The 16,529-nt window shown below is 46.4% G+C and overlaps 1 protein-coding gene across 7 annotated transcripts in view; it reads left to right on the forward strand.

Moving 5' to 3' along the window:
- The window catches only part of FRY (FRY microtubule binding protein), a 421,192-nt gene that overhangs the window by 98,739 nt on the left and 305,924 nt on the right, over positions 1 to 16,529 (forward strand). The window lies entirely within an intron of this gene.

Consider the following 16,529-nt stretch of genomic DNA (forward strand, 5'->3'; position numbering starts at 1 on the left):
AGTGAACCGGGGTCTTGCTGGTGCAGGATCCCTGGATAGGGTGGCTTGTGGAGTCAACTTATTTCCGTGCTCTTTGCCTTGGAATGTCCTGGAGAAACCGAAAGTGGTTTTAGGGTTGTGAATGATTGATTGATTGGCGTCTTTAAGGAGGGTAGATTCGACCCAACTGCTGAGGGCTAACTCTGTGATGACAGAAAACAAACCAAAAATTCGGCCGAGCTTTATTTCACCATGAAAGTGAAATGGACCCCCCGCCGCCCCCAGAGCCAAGTCTTTGTATTGCTTTAGGAAATCTTGGAGATGCTTTGAGAACGTGGGGACTTAAGGCCACAAGCTGACAATTTCATGTCTTAAGGAAGTTCTTGTTTTCCTGAAGTTCTTCTTGGTTCACTGATGTTGCCCTGGTGTCAGACTCTTTTGCAGGCAAAAGCAAAGCCTGGATGGGGCTGGGCCAGGGGTGTAAGTGCGGGGGCTGCGTTGGCAGGAGAAGGACAGAGATGATTCGCATCAGACTGCGAGCAGGAGCGTTTGAGGGTCTAAAGTTTCTAACAGCCCAGTCGCTTTCTGCCTGTTCTCTTTGATCTGAAGGACCCGCCTTGTTTTCCTGAGCTTGCCTGGCACAAGCCGTTTTCCGTAGAGCTGGTTTCCCAGCTTCTTCAGGAACCTTCTCCCAGACCTGCTCTCCACCGTCTGCTGTTTCTGCTCTTTCTTTGTCTGGGGGTTTCATGTGTCCGGATCCATGTGTGTTATGAGTCCTCCTGCTTTTCTTGACCGCCGTGACCCAGCCTCTCCCCTCCTCTCCGAGAGGGGTTCACCTCCTTTCCAAACAGCCAGATCCCGGGACACCTCACCTCCTCCCGCCACTATTCCCACTGCCTTCTCTTTCTCCAAGACCACCTAACTCTGGGCTGCCAGCCACAGAATTGTGAGAAGACCTCTAAGTTGGACTTCACACGAGTCATCCTAAGGTCTCGGTCTGTCCTAATTAATTTGAGGGGGTGGATTGTGGAACGGGTGTTGAACTTAGGAGACCTGGCGTCTAACCTAGACTCTGTTCCTAAATGGCTGTATGTTCAGAACAGAAACAGATTCACAGACACGGAGAAGAGACCTGTGGTTGCCAAGGGGGAGGGGGAGGGAGGGGGAGGGACGGGCAGTTTGGGGTTCGTAAGATGTAAACTCTTACATTTAGAATCAGTCGGCAGTAAGGTCCTGCTGAATAGCACAGGGAACTATATCCAGTCTCTTGAGATTGAATATGATGGAAGAGAATATAGGAAAAGAGGTGTACACATATAGACACACACACACACACACACACACACACACACACACACACGTATGTATGATTGGGTCACTTTGCTGCACAGCAGAAATTGGCACAACACTATAAATCAACTATACTTTAATTAAAAAATATATACCAAAAAATGGTTGCAGGGGATCTCCAAGCCATCTCACCAACCGCTGGGTCTTCAGGTACGTTATCTTTTCTGCCTACTTCTGCTGCTGTTCCCCTCCTTGGGGACAGCAACAGGAGCTGCGCTCTCAACACCTCTCTCCCAGTCCACCTGCTGGGGTCTCCCGTGGACCGCATAGTTACCTGCCCAAAATTTGAACAACACTGGCTACCTGTTTTCTAAATTCCCTTTTGAATAAAGCTTGACTTCATTGTCATGCAGGTCGCACTAACTTCTTTTTACAAAGGGTAGCCTAGAAAGGCCACCAGGGTGCAAAATCCCCCGCAGCTCCTACGTGTCAGCTGAAAACAGAAACGTCCCTAGACTGAGACGCCCATTCCCTTCGTGTGTGCTGTGCAGTTCCACCAAAGGGCAGGTATCATGTGGGATCTGCGGGTCAGACAAATGAAGGCACAGCTCAAACTGAATAACTGGCAAAACTACAGGTCAGATGTGGGTCTTTCAGCTCCATGGTCGGAGCGCTTTCCCTCCCTTACCCTGTGCTGCGTGGGCAACTGTTATCGTTTGTCTGATGAGATTCAAGATTGAGGATGTTCTGTGTTCTGATGGGCATTCCTCTGATCCTTTCGGCAAGTCTCCCGTTTTCAGTCCCGCGCTGAACGATTGGCTGACAGGGTGATCAGTTCCTTCATTCACTCCTGAAAGGGTCATTTAGCTCTTGCACGGGAGGAGGGTAGCCCTTGAAGAGCCGAGCTACACATTAGCCTTGTGTTCTGAGCTCCCGTTTCTCCTCCATGGGTCATCTCACCCCGCAGAGTCCCCTGCCCCAAATGCAGATATGTTTGTTTCATTCCCTCCCTTAAAAGGCTTCCGTGGCTACCATCACTCTTAGGGTAAAGTCCAGGCTTCTCCACAGGCAGTGCCCCAAGCCTGCACACCTGGCCACTGCTTCTGTGCCCCAAACCCCATCACTTCACTCCCCTCCCCTGTGCAGACAGCCTGCTTCATACCCCCGTGGCCCATCACACCTGCTCTTCTGGGGTAGGAGCTGTACAAGCTTCCTGCCCAGATTCACTCAACTAATTCCTACCTTGGCTGCAGGAGTTCGCGTGACTGTCCTTCCAAGGACCATCCAGGAAGTTTTCCTGAGCCTCCCATCTGGGTTGGGTCCATTCTCTGTCCTTCTCGTAACACCAGGACTTTCACCCCTCACAGCACTTATCTCGTTGTATTGTTCTGTCTGTCTGCTAGTCTGCATCTCCCACCAGCCAGCGAGCCAGGGACCCTGTCGGTCTGTTAACCATTGTATCCCTAGAACCTAGCACAATGCTTGGCACATAGCAGGAACTTGATAAATATTTATTCAGTGGACTTAAATCGAGCTGGACAGAACGAACTCCTGGCGTGCCTCGTCTGCTCTCCGTCCTGCCCACAGGTGCACACACGCGCCTGTATTCCTGTTATGCCCTGTCTTCCGTTCTCCACCAGGGCTGCAAGGCCTAATGCAGCACTTCCGTCTTCCATCATCCCCCAGGTTTCTGACCCCTTTGTGTTCTCCTTGATGCCTGCGCCTCCTTGGACTCAGCACGGCGTGAATGGTCCTTCCCTCTCATCCAGGGATTGTGTTCAGTGTCTTAGGGTGTGAAAGGGTTCAGTGGTTATTTTGTGGCAACCGGTAAGGTTTTGTACAGAAACTCATGGAAAACAGGGGCTCTATCCTCTCTGTTGCTGAGCAGCCCAGTTATATTGGAGACGGAATTGCATGTGGCGGGTGGTCGCTTAACCTCCGGTGGTGAATTAACTTATTTGCTGTGAGGCTGTGTCCATCCTGGGGGACCTAGCTGAGCCGAGAGGCTCCAGGAAAGACCTGGAGACTCTCGGAAGGGAAGGTCTTTATACTGGTTTTCATCCCCGTAGGAACTCCTGGTGGAGAAGAAACATGGGTGCCCCTGTGTCTGTGTGTAATTTATTCACCAAAAAACATGTTAGATGGGAATTCCCTGGTGGCCTAGTGGTTAAAGGATCCAGTGTTGTTACTGCTGTGGCTCGGTCACTGCTGTGGCACAGGTTTGATCCCTGGCCCAGGAACTCTGGCATGCCATGGGTGCAGCTGAAAAAAAAAAAAAAAAAAAGGTGTTAGAACTCTCCTATGTGCCAAAAACTATTCTAGGCCTTGGGAAGAGAGCAGAAAATAAGGCAGTTTCTTATGTGGCTGATGGGAAAGAATTTTCCTAGCAGGATGCCTCGCATACTGTAAACCCAGTAAATACCTCTTGATAAAGGAACAAGGGGGCACCATACTCACTGCAACGACTCTTAAAAAAGAAAACCAATACATTTTAAAAAATTACATTTTTATGATTTTTACACAAACATCACCAACTAGCCATTTTTCTTCCCCCTAAAATGCCTCAACAGTAGATTTATTTTGAGTTGCTCAGTTGTTCTGCTGTCTCCGTCTCCCCAGGCCAGGCGTTGAGTGTAGGTGGGTCTCCAGCAGGTGGCCTGCTGGCTTCCTTGTCCTCCTGAAAGAACTCTAGTGGCCCCAGAGCAGAGGGCTCGGCTCAGGGCGCCGAAGCAAAGGAGGAGAGAAGTGGTCCTGACGTCTCACAGCCACAGGCGCGAGGGATGAAGGCGCACATCTCCTGCCCAGGTGCCAGGTGTAGTGGGCCGTTCACCCAGCCCCCACAAGCACACACGTTGGTGTGTTTAATCAGCTCAACCTTAAAATATCCTGCCGATTTCCCCATCATCTGTTTGGAAAGCAAGGAGCCATCTGCTTGAAGGAAGCAGGCGGGTCCACGTACTTCCTTGTTGCTTAGTCAGGGGACGGGTGAGGCGAGGGCTGGTCGGGCCAGGAGGAGCAGGGCAGTCTGCTCAGGATGCACGTGGCAGAGATGCTGGCACCTAAGCCAACCTCCGCTCGCGTGTGTGTAAGTCCGTTCTATTCCAGAGGCATTTTTTTAAAAAACTCACAACCTTAAAAAAGGTATTTAAAATCATTTGAATAAACAGATTTTGAACGTCTCTAAAGAAAAGCTGCTTTTTTTTTTTTTTTTCTTTCTTTCTTGTTGCACGTGGGATTGTATTGGAAACACAGGGTGGTCGTAAGGTCAAGGGCAGCTAGATGTCGTTGGCCTCCCTTAGGGTGGCTGAGGAGGCGGTGAGGATGGACACTTGGGCCTCTTGTCCCAGGCACACGGTGGGACACTGATTTGATGAGGTTTCTGCAGGGCCTTCCAGTGACAAGAAGGACTTGGGGTGGCCCCGTCGAGATGTGCTGTAGAGTCTTCCTGGGACTGTGTCCAGTTGGATGCAGTGGTTCCCTTCGTGATGCCAGGACCCAGGTTTCATACACCTGGGTGTCCCCACAGCACCCACCCCAGGTTTTAATATGGATGGTGCCCGGGGTGGTGAGATAGGCAAGCAGCTGGGGCCGAATGACAACCTAAGAGCCAGGGCCACCCGGGGCCACGCCCCCGCCCATCTGGTCCTGCGACTTCCTTCCTCGGCCACTTCCAGAGGCAGCCAGGCCCCAGGCAGCCTCAGAGACCCTGAACCTCTGCTGTCGGGAAAGGGTTTCCGCCAGGAGATTTCACAAGGGGAATTTCTGCCTCACAACTAGGGTCACGTTCTGATCCTCTGTCTTACTAAGCCTGTAACCTGGGACAGGTCACTTGATCTCTCAGAACCTGCTTCCTTCCTCATCTGCGAAATGGGAGTGGAAACGCCAGTGTCGCGGGCTTATCTGAAACCCAGACGAGATAATGCGTGCCCGTGCCCGTGACCGTGACGTGACGCACGCTGGACCCGACTGTATTCGTTTGGTCTTGGGCACTGTCAAGGGTTTCCTGTCTCGTAATTTGTACTTTTTCTTTTAGGAGGGGTCATGGGAACAAATTGTCATGGTTGGGAAGTTCTCCTAAGTTGCTGATCAGACCCTCTGCTAATGTAAATTCTATAGTATAAGATGTCACTAAAAGACCCGTTAATTCCAATTCTCCATGAAAAGAGGATAACGTGCAAGCTCTTTCTCATATAAAAATCCACATATCTTCGTAACATGAATCCTTAAACTTTGTCATGTCAGGCCTCAGAACATTTTGTTCAGCATTAAAAACCACAATGATTTTAAAACTTACCTGTGGCCTTATTGTTTTCAATGATTTGGCCTCATTTTGGCTATTTAAGGCCTTGGTTTTGGAAATTCAGCTCAGGCTTTTCTTTGACCTAAAAGTTGGAGTGGGATGGTAATTGGTTTGCAATTATGCATTTTACCTAATAGCTTATATATGAGATTGTAAATGAATTCACCACTTGAAATTAATCTCTTTAGATATTAAGAGTGTCTGACTTCAAAAATTTTTGAAAGTCAACCTTTGACATTTTGATTTGAAATATTTAAAATATATATCATTTCTTACCCAAAGAAACTGATGCAACACCAGCTGAGGTATCCTATTTACTTAATCAAATTTATTTTTTGGACAAGCTTATTCAGGGAGGTGAAATTTTCTGTTCTTGTTTTGCTTTGTTTTGTTTTGTAAAAAGAAACAAAACCAAAAACTTTTAATGAGGATATTAGTGGTAGCCCAGTTACTTTTAAGGAACACAAAAATGCTAATACTGGAGTTCCTGCTGTGGTGCCATGAGTTAATGATCTGGCTTGTCTCTGGGGCGTTGCTGGTTTGAATGCTGGTTTGATCCCTGGCCTGCTGCAGTGGGTTAAGAATCCAGCGTTGCCGCGGTGGTAGCAGATGTGGCTGGGATTCGATCCCTAGCCTGTGAATTTCCGTATGCTGAGGATATGACAGAAGGAGGGAAAAAAATGCTAATACTAGGCAAAGGGAAATGTATTTGGCCTCTACGTGGGGACACAGAATAAGCAGAAGGCGTTAGGCCTGGCTTCAGGCTTTCCTCCTTGTCGTGAAAAAATATATCCATAATTATAGAGTTCTGAATTCAGGACTTACTATGTAAGTATATTGAGAAGTGGCTTAAATGCTTCTGTTCTAAAAGCAGTTTGTTACTATTTGCCGACCTACAGCAAATGTGTAACTTTATAGATTTGAGTTCTCACACACTTTTCTTCCCCTTCTTAAATAACACCCTAAAGTCTAGGAGTCACAGCTAGACTATGACACGCCTATGTATTTTTACATCCATATAACTTTACTCAAGATACTTGAGTGGTAATTTTAAATATTTTTAATTGCTTTAATGAATAATGTACTTTTAACAAATATTTGGGGGGCGGGGGGAATGACCACCCATTTACTCAGTTCTATAGAGAAACGACCCTGCCCAAACCTTCTTTTGCTTCGGGTACTTTGGGACTCTGTAAAGAATGTTTTTCTTCAAATTTTAATTTGAATACCTCCAGCTTTTCTTTAAAATCTAGAAAAACGTAGACTTGGCAGGAGGGGGTTACACAATGAGCTGCGACAGCTGTTCTGGTGACATGACTGTAAAAACGCTTCTTACAGGCTGGTCAGAGTGTTTCTCAGTGGCAATCTACAAACTTTTCCACGCTCCATGGGGCATGCGTTAGATTTTAAGGCAAACAGCTGGTTATCAGACTTACCTTTGAACAGCCTGGGGGTTCAGAGCACAGGCATGGAGGAACCACAAAGATGGTATATGTCCTTTTCTCCGTAGACCCGATTTCTCCACGGCAAATCACACTCCTCTCTCCTACCCCGATGCTCCAGAAAGACTACGGCGTCTTGATGGATAATCAGTACTGAATGGGGTTTTGCAGTAACTATGGGCCACAAAGATTCCATTTAAAGAAACATTTTTTAAGTATCAAAATACGTTCCCAAGGGAAAAGGGAAGATAAGCATGAGAAAGACTGCAACATCCATTCAACAAAAATCTGAACTATCTCACTGAGTGTCTGTTAGATGCCAAACACCGCGAAGACCCGGATGATGGTGAAGACACTGATACATGGCAATTTGTTCGATCTGGTTTTTTACGAGGAGACCAAGGTGCACCAGTGGGCATCATGCTTCTCTGGCACCAATGTTCAAGCCTCTGTGTGGCGCCAGCACATGGCAATACTGACACTGTGTCATCTGGCACAGAAGCCCTAACTGGCCACGAAGCATCTCCCTACAGGGAAGTCCCAGGGCACCTTGATTGGCCTCTTCATCGGGGATTCTTTGCTTGGGGTTTGTTTAGTTTTTGTAATTTGTGCCTCTTCCGCACCCTCTGAAACACAGTGGGGCAGAGTCCCAAATCAAACGTTCCTTACCAAGGCCCAGCTCAGGAGGGGTTTCCAGTCGTTTGAGATTTTCAAGCCCTTGTGTAACAAAGGGAATATTAACTTGGCAACTTAGGTCATTCGTTTTCCATCAGCTGTGAAAATGCACATTATCGGAGGAGGCTTTTCAGAAGGCGCAGGCACCAGCCCTGGAGATTTGACTGAAGAACCCTAGGGCTGGGGCCAGGCTTCTAGCTGCAGTGTGAAAACGGTCCCCTGGCACATGTGGCTTTTGTCCCCTCCCCTGACTGAGAACTACTCACGGGAAGCAGAAAAGATCCTCAAAGATCAAACTCATTGCCAAGCTGTTCCCTGCTTCCCCTGAAGGAAGCAGGAGGCATGATTCATGGCAGGCCCCTATCCCTGCCCCTTGGCATCTGGTCCCCTCCCCCATACACCCAGCCACCAGCACCCTCCAAGGCCAGTGTGTTCCTGGGCAGGAGGAGAACCTGTATTTTCTCTCCTAATAGTGCGTGGATCAGTGTTCCATTATATACAGACTTCCTCCTGCTTCTCTCTTGTAACCTTTCAGATTACCCATGTAGCTCTTTGTTCTAACCCCTGCTCACATCAAACAGTAAAACACTCCAGGGTTCTTTCTGCCACCTCTTAACCGCTTTTTAACATGGTCACCATGTGCTATGGGCTGGAATTCCTATGCTGAAGCCACAGTCCTCACTGGGATGGCATTTGGAGATGGGGCTTTGGGGAGACAATTAGGTCATGAGGATGGAGCCCTCCCTCGTGGGAGCAGTGCCCTTATAAAGAGGCGGGCGAGAGATGACCCTTCTCTCTGCCATGTGAGGACACAGCAAGAAGCCTGGAAGCGGGCTCTCAGTAGACACCAACTCAGGCAGCACCTCGATCTTGGACTCCTCTGCCTCCAGAACCGTGAGATGTAAATGCTTGTTGTCAAAGCCACTCAGTCTGTGGCAGCTGGTTACAGCAGCCTAAGCGGACTAAGCCAAATGGATGAATGAGAAATATTTGAGGTCCTTAGGACGAAAACTCTCCAAGTAATATAATAAAATATAGAAATGTTCAAGGAGTAAAAGTTGATGAAGAGCATCCATGATACTTAGTGCTGGACAGAAATTGCATTAATCAGAGACAGGGTAAACTGTGCTGATGTCTTTTCTTTTATTATTGAATCACATCCACTCAAAATAAATAGCTCACCTTGCCGTACAGTACAAAATTGACAGAACACTGCAAACCAGCTATAATGGAAAAAAGTAAAATCATTATTAAAGAAAGAGTAGTTGAGAAACTTCTCAAAAGAAATATTGCCAAAATGTAATGACTTTTATAAAGATGCTGCAGATTACTACATAATTAGTTAAATAAAAGGCAGTGCCATTTCAGAAGACTACACACAACCCGATGTTATGGCCTTGCACTTGGTCTTCGCGTCTACTAAATTAGAAAGGGCTTTGCTCTTTCAGATTTACTCATGCCATTCAGTCCTTCAGCAAAAGGTAGGTGATTGACGTCCGTGTGCTCAACCAACGCCTGACAAGCATGGTCACGACGGAAGCCGTTTTACACACATTCTAAAGTCATTTTAACGACTTCTGCACCAAACACTCCTGCAAGCACAAACATGGGTGGGCAGGAAGCCGGGAAGTTGTCCGGAATTATGCGCTTTGTGGACAACCTAAAATGAAAACACAGACTCCCCATCAGCGGGGTGATGGCTGGGGAGACAGGGGTGCAGAGGAAACCCAGAAGGAGTTTGTCCAACATGCTCCGCAGAGAACTTGAAAAAAGAGTCAGCAAAAAGAAAATCATGTCACACCCCCGGCAGGGACTTTGTGGGGTGGTTTTTATTTGGCAAGTTTGACCTCTATGACTGGGGTGAAATGACTTGCCGAAATGAACTGGGTGTGGTGCTTGCCTGGGGGGTGTGGGGACGCTCCCTAAATGTCAGCGAGATGGTTAAGAGGGAGGGTGGCAGGAGTGTTGCCCGGTCCTTGTTTATTCGATAAGGAATGGTTTCCTCTTTAAAAGGCGCTTTTAAAGTTTCCAAACATTGAAAATAGTGATGAGTTGACACGAGATTGCGTAAAGTGAGATACATAGAGGAGGAGATTTCTGTTCCATCTCTTCCCACAAAGAGCAACGGATTACTCATTCCTACCCAACCACCTCTCCCTCGGAGGACTGATTTCCAGGAACTGTGAGCAGTGGGGCGGGAGACTGCAGCCCGAAAGAGACCATCGGCTTCCCCCCAGTGCCTTGAAAGGCTCCCCAGGTCAGTCTGCACAGGACTGCTTTAAAACAAGGTTGGGATCCAGCTCAAGTGTATTTGAGCAGCAGGGGGATAGAAATTACCAATATATGAAATGGCAACGTTCAGATAGAAGTCCAACATGGCACATTACTCTCCCGAAGTCTGCAAACACAGTGTGTAGCAGTGGATGAAAAATTTCCTCCAAAATCCACCAGAGTCTTTCAGGAGCTATCTTAGAGTGGTGTGTATCCATGGTTCTGCTTTTTTATTTATTTTTTATTTTTTGCTATTAAATTTTTTTTACGATTTTTATTTTTTTCCATTATAGTTCATTTACATGGTTCGGCTTGTTGAAAGTAAATGGACATTGGAGATGAACAAGCATTTGTAAAATAGACTAACATGTAATTGTGCACAATATACAGGTTACTCAGCCCACTGGAATTCTGTCCCCACTGTGGACCAGGGAGTTTACAAACCCTGAAGCTCGAATACTCCGCAGTTATACTCTTAACCTACCACATTGCTAAATGCTACTCACTGCTGCATGGAGTGGCTCATGACACCTTTTCATTGTGACCTAATAAACTATTGCATAGTTCAGCACCTCACATTTTAAAACTTACAAAATTTGAAATGTCTTGAATTGCATCCAAAGTGGTGCTCTCTCTCCACTCAGCTTTCAAGGGATAGGTGAGAAGTATATTTAATAACATGTTTTAATTTCACCATTGGGAAAATAGGGAGAAGAACACACATTCTAAAGTCCTGGGGATTCTTCAAGTCTGGATCCTGCCAATCCTGGGCATCAACGAACTATTTCCGTTTGGGGATCATCATTGCTATTGTTTTACTCAATGACAGAGCATCTTAGAAAACCTGCGGCATTTCTCCAGAAGTTTAATTATTAATTTCCTGCTAATTAGTCATCTTATACATCATGCCTTTGAGTCCTGGGGAATAAATATTTCTTCAGAACTCAAACTGCAAAAAGTGCTCTGTGGTTGTGCTGCTGAAGAACTTAGACAAGCAAATAACTCACTTGGCGGGAGTTCAGCAGAAAATCAGGGCATCGTTGAATTATGGATCTGAAAGAAAGCGTAGCAGCATCTAACTCAAGGCACTCATTTTACAGGTCAAGAAATGCACACCTACCCAGACAGCTTACACTGAGGGTCTCCTGCTTCCTGGTCTGCTCTTCGTGAAATCATCATAAAACCTAGTTTAAGAACATCCGGGGTCATTTTTTGTGATCATAGAAGGCAAGGAGAAAGGACACCCACAGCTTCCCTCGTGGGTCCAAGAGGCAAGCAGTCCATGTACCAGCATGGATTTATCCAGCCCCCACTTGCCCATGATTCTGCTCAGGACACAGCGGTGGGCAGGGGGAGGCAGAAGCTTTCAAAGGTACATGTCAGTCCCAGGCGGTGACCCACTTAGCTGGTCCAGTGCACAGCATCAGTATCTCAGCTGGCTGTACTTTTCATTCTGTCCTTAAGAGATAAAAGTCTTAGAGCTCCCTGGTGGCTCAGCAAGTTAAGCATCCAGCACGGTCACTGCTATGGCTTGAGTCCCTGCTGTGGCTGGGGTTCGATCCCTGGCCCGGGAACTTCCACATACTGTGCACGTGGCCAAAAAAAAAAACACAAACAAACAGAGCCTGTTTCGTTGATGAAAACAAAGTGAGAGAGGGCGGAAATTTTCGTTTAAGGTAACTTTAGCTCAAGGACACGCACAAGAACCAATGATTGTCCTCAGAGCTGTGATCCAGGGAAACCTGAACCCTATAAACACATTTCCTTTGCAGGGGAGAGGTCTAGGGATGTTTTCCTCTCCAACGGTGAAAGGTCTACTGAAGTGTCATTGTCCTCACAGACAAAGAGCACTGTGTCTGTGTCACAGTGGGGAAACTGAGGCATGCGGAAGTAATCTGGTCCCCGCTAAGAGAGCAAATTTGAGACTAGATGAGATTTCACAACTTTTCTCTTTCAGGTTCTCCTTCACCAGTCCCCCAAGTTTATTCCATGCTCATGTTTAAAGAGTTACAACCCAAAGCAGCTTTAAAACTGTATATTGTAGTGATCGAACCACAACAATATGTACTGGTATATCTATATATTTTTTTTTTCCCACACGGGATATAACCAAATTCCTAATTAAAAATCAGCTGATAAGTCCCCTGATTAAAGGGGCGTCGGAGGCAGACAGCAGACCTAGCCTAACTGTGCTTGTGGAGCAGCTGTGCACCTGCAAAGTAAATACTTTGCCCATTTGGGGGAAGCAGGTTCCTTTCTAGGGTCGTCAGGGCTCCATTTAGTCTCTGAACAAGAGGTCACCCAGTTGTTTTGTGTGGTCCCCGGTTTAAAAAGTTGTCTCACAGCAAATTCTTCAGCTCTAAGGGATAGCAAATAAAGAATCATTGCTTTGGGGAAAGGCTGCTAGAAAAGCTCAAAAGAAGGCAAAAAAGAATTGTTTTTTAAGCACCAACTTCTTCTGAGCACTAGAGTTTGAAACTACAGAAGGTTTTTGTTTGTTTTGGATTTTTTTGGCGGTCCCCTCGGCATGTGGAAGTTCTGGGGACAGGGATTGAAGCCATGCCAAGAGCAGTGACCCCAGCCATAGCAGTGACAATGCCTGATCCTTGACCCATTAGGCCACCAGGGAACTCCTTCCTCCCACCCCCTGCTCCCTGTTTTAAGGTTTTAAAGTAGTAGAAGGAGAAGATCCTATAACATCATATAACCTAAAAAGTCAGCTGGGAGGGAGCACGTTGCTCTTCAAATCTAGATAAAGATTGGTCAGGCTTCCATGGCAATGCCTGTGGAGGGTCCCAGGCCCAGCCCAGGAGCTCTGTGGCTCTGAGACTCATGTCTTCGTGCTTAAGTTCCTGCCTCTGCCAGTGTTTTGTTTGTTCTTTTTTGCCACGTATGGATGTCCCCGTTATCTCCTTATGCTGCCCCACTCTGGACTTACTGTGTGGATTCAGAAGGGAAGTTTGGCCCCTTTCTTTGATTTCCACAGAGAAAATCTCCACTCTAAAAGCCTGTGCATAGAGCAGATTCTGTGGGTTTCCGGAGAGAAAACGGGAATCTGGGATTTAGATGGTCATTCAGCCCAGACAACTCCGAGTTAATATTAGATGTCCCTGTTTTTGAAAAGCCCTTTCAGCCCCCTGCCATTTGAGATTTCTCAGTGCTCACTCGACTGGTATTCTTCAACCTCTGGACACCTTGGTGGCTTCTTTCTTCTTTTCTTTTCCCGTCTATCCTTTCAAGTTCCTTTCAACCCCAAGTCCACAGGATTTCACTTTCTTCTCCCTCTGTTGTCGAGAACAGTTCTGATCTTTCCAGCCCCTGCCCCCAGCGCTTCTTCAGGCCTCTCAAGCACATCCCGAACCGCTCGAGATGCTCATCAAAATCAAAGGGCCGTCTGAGACCGCGCCCTTTAAGGACAGCGTCATCCTCAGGGCACAGGCGAACCACCTGCAGGACTGTGTTAAAATTAAGTTCAGATGCTGGTTCATCAGGCTTGAGATCGGCCTGGGAACACTTACCTTCGACAGTCGTGATTTGATTCTGATTGAAGGAACATCAGCTCATTTTTGAGAAACTCTGGAGCCTCATAAGATTCATGCTCTGTAGGAGGTGGTTAGATTCTAGGTAGCAGGTTTTTTCCTCCTTTGCATATAGAATGTGTCTATCCTAAACCAGACCCCACAAAGACCCCCACTGTGGGGGGGGCGAACATCTCCCCATCGTTCTACTGCCTGAGCATCTTACGGTGTAAGCCCCAGGTCACTTCTTAGTTGCGCTGTCATTAAAACGTGGGTGGGCTCATCAGGAAGGGCTAAGACTCATGTTTCCAGTCTTAAGAGGATTGTTCTTGTCTAACATGTTTGTATTCACGTGAACAGGCTCAGTGACCCATGTTGCTAAGTCAAGCAGAGGACAAAGCTTGCGCTGGGACAACCCAGGGAACTTGCTTGCTGTCCTCCGAAGTCGGAGAACAGAAGACAGGCTGGATGGATCAGGAAGTAAGACTATTTTGGATGAGCAGACATCCACACTCTTTTATAGTTTTAGTGCCCAGAGGAGTTGTCCTAAGTTCACATTGATTTGGGCGCATGATTCACTGAGAGTAGCTTTGTTTCCCTCTCAGTTTACAGGATGGTTCTGTCCCTTTTAGATGATAATTTAATGGCAAAGCTCGACACTGATCAGAGCGTTATTATGAAGTACATAAATTATCTATACTATAAATTAATAGAGTATCTTTCATAATGCATTTAAAATAATTTGTTTTATAAAAACTGCTGCCCTTTCCAGCAAGTTGTCCACTCTATTGTGTAAAGAAATACAGACATATCTCTACACTAGCCTTCCTAACAGTTTTGCTGTCTTTTGTCACGTTTCTGTCCTCTTTACACCTCAATTCTTAGCTCTTTGGACAGAAGAGGTGCATTTTCTATTTTGTTGAAATCTCCCTGAAACATTTATCTAATGATTTCTGCCCTCAGGGTGTGTTCAGGAAAATGCCCATGCCCCACTCAGACCTGTGTCATGCTCTTCCCGAGTCCAGTAACAGGGTGTGGACCTAAGTAAGTAGTTTAACCACCCTGTACACCCTAGAATAGTCTCTGTAAAGTGGGGTAAAAATACGGGCTGATCTCCCCAAATCTCTACTATTTTTGAAAGTGTTTTAATTTAATTTAAGTTTTATTCTTAAGGCTGCGCCTGTGGCATATGGAAGTTCCCAGGCTATGGGTGGAATCAGAGCCACAGCTGTTGGTCTGTGCCACAGCCCCAGCCACTCAGGATCCTTAACCTACTGATCCAAGCCAGAGATGGAACCCCCATATCCTCATGAATACTTGTCAGGTTCTTAACCCGCTGAGCCACAACAGGAACTCCCTAACTCTCTACCATTTTCAGGACCCCTCTGGAGTCTAGAACCACACTGCTTATACAGTTCTCATCCACTGCTAGATTTTCTTCTATTAAACATAGCTATTCCGTAGCCCCCTGCATTTTTCTTCTGATAGCCCCTCTGTCGTGTGTTAGCTCCTCTACTTTCAGGATCGAGGCTACACTCTTGAGCATGGCATTGAAGACCTGGGGCCCTCCCAGTCTGGCCCCGGCTCAGGTGGCAGGCTCCCTCCCTACCTCCAGCCTCCCTGTGTGCCCTGCTGGCCACAAGGACCCACTGCTGTCCTCTTGGTGGTGTGGGTCTTCACGCAGGCTTCCTCATCTGGAAGCCTTTTTCTGTCATCCTTATCAAGGCTGAGCTCAGATGTCCCCTTATCTCTCAAGCTGTCCCTTACACTCTGACCCCCAGATGACTGAATTGTATCTCACCCTTTGGATCATAGCTGTTCCCCCCGCGGTTACCGTGTTTCACGATGTGTGTATCTATTGTTGTTATCACCCTCTCTACCCAGGCTCCAAGCCTTTTGAAGGCAGACATTGTGTAACCCCTGAATGAATGGGTGAGTGAATGAATGGATGGATGCTTTTCCTGTCTGTCTGTGTCTAACTGTCTGTCTTAGCCATCAGTGACATGCACAAAGCTAAACTCTTTCTTGAGAAGGGACATAGTCTTCCTTAGTACTAGTTTTCTAGGCAAGGTGATTTCTTTTCCTCTTTCTAAATCCCTCATCACTGGGCTCCTATTATTTTTCTCTTGCTTTAGTATATCCCATTTCAAGAGGATTTTTGGTTAAATTATTAGCTACTTTAAATTCTTTGCGGATTTAAGTAAGCGGGAAGTATAAGGCGGTATCCTCTGAGCATTGTCTGAACTAAATAAAGTCTTTTTCCATCAACGCCTTTATCACTTTTCCCACTTCCCTTCCTCCACTGACTGTATCCTGGATAAACTGATGTCAGCTCTTCACATGTCCTTCAAGTTGCCTCATGTTTTGAGTCAGTATCCTCCATTTGTTTCTTAATGCATCCAAGATTGGCTACAATTATTTGACAGTTTCTTTTTGGCTGACATAGGCTTGCAAAATCAAAACTTTCTAATGCACTTTGCTTTTGCTGGCGTCATTATGCATGCTGCAATAGCAGTTGGATATAATGGTGTTTTGTGCAACCATATGGAAGAGTTAAGTAGAAAGAATGAAAAGAGATGGGACTTCCAGCTATGACACAACTGGTTAAGGATCCGGCATTGCCACACCTGTGGCATAGGGTACAGATGTGGCTTGGATTCAATTCCCTGGCTTGGAAACTTCCATATTCTGTGGGTGTGGCCAAAAAAGAAAGAAAGAAAAGAAAAGAAACCAGATGAGACTCAACAAAAGAGAACTGTCAGCTTGTCAGAGACTCAAAGTGAATTTCCTAAAATTTTAACATGGTGGCAAGTATATGCAACTTTTGCATTAAATCATTGGGTAATAAGTCTTGTTTCTAAGAAAGCTCATCAGAGTGATGGTTCCTTGATGTTTGGAAGGGATTGTTTACTTGATGAAGCAACACAACACATATCTCAGGACTAACTGGCTTTACAGCTGACAGCAGACTCCTTCGGGCAAGGACTTTATACATTTGGCACAATTATACTTATTGTACATCAGTGCTGCATAAATATTTAATAACAGTTCCCA

This window comes from Sus scrofa, chromosome 11 (assembly GCF_054392235.1).
Source record: "Sus scrofa isolate SSC_HxYL_T2T_F1_AM1 chromosome 11, Sscrofa_HxYL_maternal_Yorkshire_Landrace_v2.0, whole genome shotgun sequence".
Classification (NCBI taxonomy): Eukaryota; Metazoa; Chordata; class Mammalia; order Artiodactyla; family Suidae; genus Sus; species Sus scrofa.